General features: G+C 39.3%; 1 pseudogene; it reads right to left on the bottom strand.

Moving 5' to 3' along the window:
- Positions 1 to 6,025: 6,025 nt before the first annotated feature.
- On the bottom strand, positions 6,026 to 6,988 carry LOC128105801 (pre-mRNA-splicing factor 38A-like; annotated as a pseudogene).
- Between the last annotated feature and the right edge of the window lie 912 nt (positions 6,989 to 7,900).

Genomic DNA, 7,900 nt, shown 5'->3' with positions numbered 1-7,900 from the left:
AATGAATGGGAATAAGTGGAATATAAATTTCCAAGGTAAGCATCAATGCATGAATGCAAACAAACAATACCGTGGGAATGCCCTGGCTTATTGTTGTAAAGTTATTTAAGTATTTTCAGGACACTGTGCTTTTGTATCTTCACATGAAGTTTTAAAACTCCAGGCTAATAACGAACATGATACTAAGCCTCTAGTCATAACCAAGCCTATTTCTATAAGAGGAAATGCAAAAGTGAGGTATTCTTTTGATCCAACAGATCAGCTGTGCTTATTATGCTCCTCCACAAGGACAGAGACATATGAGTCGCTTTGATCTCCCCACCATTTACAAGGGCCACAGCTGATTGGATTAGAGCACACATGCTCTAAAAGCTGTCCTGCCATTGAATACACAGAGACAATGTGTGTCTAAGGAAATACTTTCAAATTCCAAAATATCAACGGATAGTAATGATATTCAGTTTTAAAAATTATTAATTGACATTTGTATGTTAAATTTTTAAGTTTTAAACAGAACTTCAAACTGACTGGAAAAACATACTCTTGTTTAAAAAAGAAAAAAAAAAAAATCCTGGAAGAGATCGCATCTTGGGTAAAATAGGCAGTTTTCAATATTTTTTCACCTTCAAACAGTGGCAGTAGAAACATTGCCTTTAAAATTCTGGATGTTAAGTGGCTAAGTGTGAGTACCATTGCCATTTTATTGTTTTTAAGCACTTAACAGAGTACATCTTTAGGAGAGGAACTAAAAGTGTACCAAATGTTAAAGACTGGTGAGATTTGCCTTGCGTGTAGCTTAGCTAGACCCCATGGCAGCCACCCAATGAGGCTCATATGGATAGATTAGGTAAATTTGATATATTCTCTTTTTAAAACTATTGACTTTCGTATGTTTTATATTTTTTGAAAAAAGTGTATCAAGACTTCAGTTTTTATTTTTGCAGGAGATGCATAAAACCACAGACTCAGCTGGAAATGAATGAGCTGCAGACGTAAATATGTATGTATACGAATATATAATCTGAATATTTATAGATTATTGGGTTAATCCCAGTAGTCATTTAAATCTTTATGAGATACAGCTCTCCCTTTTCCATTTCATCATTTGTTTGCACACGTGTTTCTCTTCTCTTTAGCAGCTCCAGAATCTTTAGCTTTTAGATCGGAACAGGATCCCTTTTATTTCCTCTGACATATGCCACGTTACTATTTAATTCAGGACTGTTCTTTAGTTAAAGCATGAACTATTTATATCTGTATAAGGCAGTTTTAATATGAAATCAAAACTGCTCCAAAAGTAATGACTGTTAAAAATAAGCAACTAAAGGTTTTATCCTTTACTACTCAGTCAGATCCTACTTCAAAACAAAACAAGCAAAATGAAACAAATATAATTAGCAGTTGAAATATTTCTAATAAATATACTTAAGGTAGTCAAAGTATTAATTAGATGTTAGTAGTCATATAATGATTTACTGCTAGTCAGCATTTTCTGCAAAGCATATATAATTTAGAAATGATTCTTCCTAAAATGACACATATTTTTATTTTTACGCAATAGGAAATGTTTAGAAATAGCATCTGTGCTAGTTTGAATGAGAATGGCCCCCATAAGCTCATATATTTTAATGGTCACCAGAGAACAGCACCATTTGAAAGGATTAGAGGGATTATGAGATGTGGTCTAGTTGTAGTAGATACAGCCTTGTAGGAAACGTGTCACTGTTGTTGGGCTTTGAGGTTTCAAAAATTTTGTTCAGTCCCAACCTTCCTCTCCCCCTCTCTCCCCCTCTCTCTCTTTCTATCTGTCTGTATGTCTCTCCCTATACTTTCCCCTCTCCCTCCCTCTCTTCCTGCTGCCTGTATATGAGGACATTCCTCTCAGCTATCGATCCATCAACATTCCAATCTGCTTCTTTTCATGATGGTCATGGACTAACCTAAAACTGAAAGCAAGCCTCCAAGTAAGTGCTTTATTTTATGAGTTGCCTTGGTTATGATGTCTCTTCACAGCAACAGAACAATGACTAAAATAGCATCATAGTCCTGAAAGACACTATGCAGTTTTGTTGTTGTGATATACATAATCCCCTTTCTTTGACTTCCTCCAAACACTCTCATATACCCTTCCTTGCTTTTTCAAATTCATGGCCTTCAAATTATGTGTATTCTTTTCTCATATGTTTATTTAAATTATTAGACGCATTATTATCATATTGGGAATTGGAAGAGTGTGACAGGCTCTCATTTCACTCCTTGTCCTATCAGAATTGAAGAATCTGATGACAGTGCTGATTTTAAGCACTCTCACTGTAAATAAGAGTAAATTATGAGAGGCCATGAATATGTAAATATGCCTTATTTAATCATTGAACAGAGTGTGCATATATCACAATGTTACATTTTATCCAATAAATATAACTATTTCTCCACTAAAAATGAAAATAAATTTTAAATGATTTCTCTTGTTTTTTGAGAATGTAATATAATAACAATATTTCCCCTTCCCTTTCCTCCCTCTAAACCCTCCCATATATCCCTCCTTGCTCTCTTTCAAATTCATGGCCTCTTTTTCATGAATTATTGTTAAATATATATATGCATATGCACATACACACAATGTATATTATATAATGTGTAACACACATATTCCTAAAGCATAAATACAGCCTGTTCAGTTTGTCTAATGATACTTTTTTGTATGTTTTCAGGGCTGACCATTGTGTACTGGATAACTAATTGTTGAACTCCTCTGCAGGGAAGACTATTTCTCCTCTTCTGAGCATTCCTTAGTTACCTGTGATCTTTGTGTAGGGGTCAGATCTTTTGGGATTTCCCCTGTCCACTTTAGCATACCTGTTGTTGTCCTTGTTCAGCTCATGTTTAGGCAGCTGGAGACATTACAACAGCTTCTCCCATTCCTAGGAGACACAGTCTCATGTTGATCTCTGTGCTCTGAAGGCTCTTACAAGTCTTCTGCATCCTCTTCTGAAATGATCCCTGAGCCTTAGGTGCAGGAGTTGTCTTGTAGATGTATCCTTTGGGAATGGGCTCCACATCTCTGCATTTTGATTGGTTGTAGTTTTCTGTAATGGTCTCCCTTTGTTCCAAATAGAAGGTTCCTTGATGATCAGTGAGGACTATGCCTATCTGTGGATATAAGGACAAATATTTAGAATGTAGTTAGAGACTATACTGATGTACTGAAGTGGTGGTTGTAGGCTTATAAAAGGCCCCCAAACAGAAAAAGAATACACAATCTGTCTGGGAGGATAAAACATATTTACTCATTTGGATAAGATGACTTCAATACTGAATGCTAAGTGTAATGCCAAATAAGTGCTGGGTGGAATTTAAGCCAAAATTCAAAGAAAATTTATAATTTATAAAGGAAGAAGGGAAGTGAGGGAATCTTTTATTGATCTAAACTAGCTGGGAATTTTGTGGAACTACAGTTGAATAAAGGGATAGATGTGCATTTTGTGAAATCATCTAGAGCTTGGAAAACCCTGTTTTCAAGCTGGTGATACAGCCCTACAAAGGAGGATTCTCTGTGGGTGAGATCAGGAAACAGGGTGCTGTGGATATCACTCTGTATGCTGTGAATGTGTTGCTCTGATTTAGTTGATAAATAAAATGCTGATTGGCCAGTAGCCAGGCATGAAGTATAGGCAGGACAAGCAGAGAGGAGAATCCTGATAAGAGGAAGGCTGAGTCAGGAGTCACCAGCCAGAGGCACAGAGGAGGCAAGATGGCAAGGCAGAGCTGAGAAAAGGTACCAAGCCACGTGGCTAAACATAAATAAGAATTATGGGTTAGTTAAAGTGTAATAGCTAGTCAGTAAAAAGCTTGAGCTAATGGCCATACAGGTTATAAATAATATAAGCCTCTGTGTGTTTACTTGGGTCCAAGCAGCTGTGGGACTGGCAGGTGAGAGAGATTTCTCCTGACTACCAGCAGGCTGGGGCACAGGAAAACTTAAGCTACAAGTGGTGTCCCATGTTGGGGAGCTTGGAAACCCCTATTTTCAAGCTGGCGATACAGCCCTATCAAGGAGGATTCTCTGTGGGTGAGATAAGGCAACAATGTTTCCCGACCCTTTGACTATAGTGTGTTGGAAGCCAAGTCTGAGAACTGGTGGAGCAGAGCTGTTGACTTTGGGAGGGGCGGGGGAGAAACTTGACACTGTGAAGTAGACCAGAATATTGAAAATTGTCACTCACAAGGTTTGTGCTCAAAAGAAATGGTTTATTATTCCTCAGAGACAAGTTCTGCTAAGGGAAGAGAAATGCCAGACTCTACAGCCTTGAGCACTGAGATGAAGACTTTGTAATGGACCAGTGAAGTTCAGAGTCAAAGCACAAACTCACCAAGACTGGCCTAGCTGTAGGATGGTAGAATGTTTCCCATTTGCATATGTTTCAATAAAAGACTGTTTTTAAAGATCCTCTTACACAGTGTATCATGTAAAACTATTAAGGAAAATTTATAAAACATGAAAATCCTCAAAAACCATAGTGTAGGGGAAGCTGTGAAAGCAACAGGACCAGAGTCATAGAGGAAGGATGTTGAAATGGTTAAGTCATTTCAAGTGTGATTGTTGTGATGTGGGTCCCAAGCCTAGCCCTGTAGCTAGAGTTTTCCTGCCTGGCCCACAGTCAGGATAAATCTCTGTCACCTGCCAGTCCCACAGCCGCTCAGACCCAACCAAGTAAACACAGAGACTTATATTGCTTACAAACTGTATGGCCATGGCAGGCTTCTTGCTAACTGTTCTTATATCTTAAATTAACCCATTTCTATAAATCTATACCTTGCTACATGGCTCATGGCTTACTGGCATCTTCACATGCTGCTTGTCATGGCGGCAGTTGACAGTGTCTTCGCTCAGCCTTCCACTTCCCAGCATTCTCCTCTCTGTTAGTCCTGCCTATACTTCCTGCCTGGCTACTGGCCAATCAGTGTTTTATTTATTGACCAATCAGCAACACATTTGACATACAGACCATCCCACAGCACTAGCCCTCTAATTATTATGGCAAACAAGATACAATAACAAGTTGTAATGTAATCATAAAGAAGAAAATACTACAAAGGAACAGGAAACAAATAACAACAAAATGTGTTAGACATCACAACACCATGTAAGAACACTTTTGATAGGATCCTTAGACTGAGTATGGCTGAGGACTGATTCTTTGAATTTGGAGATGGATCAACAGAAACTTCCAAAGTGGAAAAACAAAGAATAGAAAAAACTGGAGTAAAATTAAGCATAGGCTGAAATAACTATGGAACAGTTGCACGGGTAGGGTGAGAAGATCAGAAAGGAGAAAGGAACAGGGGATAATATTTGAAACAAGTAACCGGAAAAATTCTCCAAATGAATGCTAAGCTTTAAACTACAGAGCTAAGAGCCTGGGCAGGATAAATGTCTGAAAAGCCCTCCAACTCCTAAGGCCCTATGCTTAGGTTCATAGTATTTAAACTGGAGGAAATCAAAGATAAAGAGAAAATCCCCAAAGAAGATGACAAACACTTCCACAGAAAAGTAAAAGTAAAGATTATTTTCTCTTCATTATAGCAAGAAAAAGGTGGAGTGATATGTGTAGTGTTAAACCATAAGCCCAATGACTCAGAATTCTGATTCCTGTGAACTTCTTAAAACATGGAGGAGAAACACAATCATTTTAGACAAACAAAAATTGAGGAAATACATGGCCAGAAACTGCTTTGCAATAAATATTGAAAAATTTCATTAAAGGGAAGGAAATTTGTATAGGGTAGCAACTTAAAGCAAAAAAAAAAAGGAAATACATCAAGAAAGGAATATTTCAGTAAATAAAAATAAAGTTTTCTTTTTTTTTAGCACCATCTCTGCAATATTAAAATAAAAACAAAACAAAAACCAACCAAACGACTTGATTTTTTAAAAACCCAAAATACGCATAGCTGCCCGAAGAGGAGATCTTGATCCTTTCACTAAACATATTCTCATATCCACAGGAGGCCATCTGGACAAAAGTCAAAATGAGTCCATTACTTATTTCCTCTCCGGCTCTTCTTGTGGCTTTTCTTAGACCTTTCAGGAGACTTGAAGTAACTCCTATGTCTGTGACTACGGTGGTGACCTGGGGATTTAGAGCAGAATCTGTGTCGTCTGTCTCGGGACCTGCTTCGATGGCGTCGTGGACTCTTGCTCCTATGCCTTTCTCTGCGTGGAGAAGGGCTTCTTCTTTTGGGGGATCTACTTCGCCTCCTGGGAGACCGACTCCGACTCTGACTCCTCCTGTAGCGAGCGCAGTGCAGGAGAACGTCGTGGCTTGTCCAGGTCTCGGTAGCTTCTTCATCGATGGTCAGGTGATGGTACTCTTTCCAGCTTCTCATCTTCTTCTTCCTCCTCTTCACTGGATTCCACATCATCCATGTCCTCTTCTAGAGCACTAACTCGGGGCTCCAGTTGTTCAGCTTCCTCCAGCACATAGCGTTTCTGTAGCCGGGGTAAAATGATATCACAGACTCTTTCACTGTGCAGAAGTTCATCAATGAACTCATCTACGCGCATCAGTTCAAACTCCCCATTCCGGTTCTGGCTCTTGATTTTTCGATAGTCATTGTACAAAGGCTCCAAGTACTTGTAGCAATCCATTGCAGTTCCTGTCAGCCTCATGTAAAGTGCCCCCAACATCCGGACATACTTGAAATCTTCATTTTTTATGAACTCAACAATGATATCCTTCTCAGGTTGAATCTGAAGCATCTTCAAGGTTAAACACAGAAAAGGAGTTGGCTTTATGTTTCCACCGTAGACACCACCCACAAACCTTAACTCCAGGGCTTTGTCGACTACAAGTTCAGCCGTAAGTCCAAAGCACTCTTCTTTCCAGTACTTTGATTCATAGATCCGCGTCCGAATGATCTCCTCCACCAGATACTGAGGGTTGGTGCCATGGATGCTGTGGGCATCCTTGACCGTACGGTTTGCCATCTTAGAACGCTTTCGATTCTATTTCCGTCGGCTTCTTCAATACAAACCGTCACACCCAGGTTTTAAAAAAAGACATCCAGAGTCGGAGGAAACCCTTCTAAGACCTGAAGGCCACCAGCTTGGAAACGGAAATTGCGGCACCGAACCCTTTCCCGGGACTATGCGAGACTGGTCTCAGAGATGGCGGAAGCACGTCAGGAGCCCTCGGTGGGCGTGGCGAGGCTGTTGAGAACGCCAATCGGAACCAAGCTGTGGGCGGGGTCACGGCTGGTGGGCGAAAAGTTTTCTCCTCTGACTTCTAGTCCTGCTGGCAGTCCTCGGTGTGGCTGGCGGACCGAGAGGGGTCTAGCTTGGACGGGTGAGCGCTGTGCAGCTGTTCCCCCAGTGCCTGGACTGTAAGTGGTGGGAAACGCAGGGAATCGGCCAGCCCTGGCAATCTTCGTCGTGGTGAGTGCGGCTCCCGGCAAAATAAAGTTTTCTTGTTCTTAATTCAGCTAATAGGTTCAAAGATAAAGTAAAAGGCCAAATTTAATCAAAATGATAACATGAATGAACTTGATTAAGTATGTTTATATTCATTCATGCTTAAGGTAAATGATGACATCAATGCCTAAAAGAATGAGAGGAAAAGAATAAAAAGTATTTGGTTATAAAGCATTTGCAATGCTCATTAAATGGTATGATAAATTTATAATTACATTTGGATTAGCTGTCAATGTATACAAAAGATGCTAGGCTAAGCACTGTAAAAGAGTTAAAGACCATAACTGGTGTACTAGCAAAAAAAAAGAAAGAAAGAAAGAAAGAAAGAAAGATAGAAAGAAAAAGAAAAGAAGGGAAAGAAAATTGAATCTTAAAAATTGCTTAGTCAAAATCACAAAAACAAGAATAGTGTTGTAAAATAAAGTGTGA

The sequence above is a fragment of the Peromyscus californicus genome, unplaced genomic scaffold (genome assembly GCF_007827085.1).
Source record: "Peromyscus californicus insignis strain IS unplaced genomic scaffold, ASM782708v3 Scaffold_9__1_contigs__length_137607984, whole genome shotgun sequence".
Taxonomy (NCBI): domain Eukaryota; kingdom Metazoa; phylum Chordata; class Mammalia; order Rodentia; family Cricetidae; genus Peromyscus; species Peromyscus californicus.
Note: the sequence above shows the minus strand (reverse complement) of the source record. Positions and strands in the feature narration are given on the sequence as shown.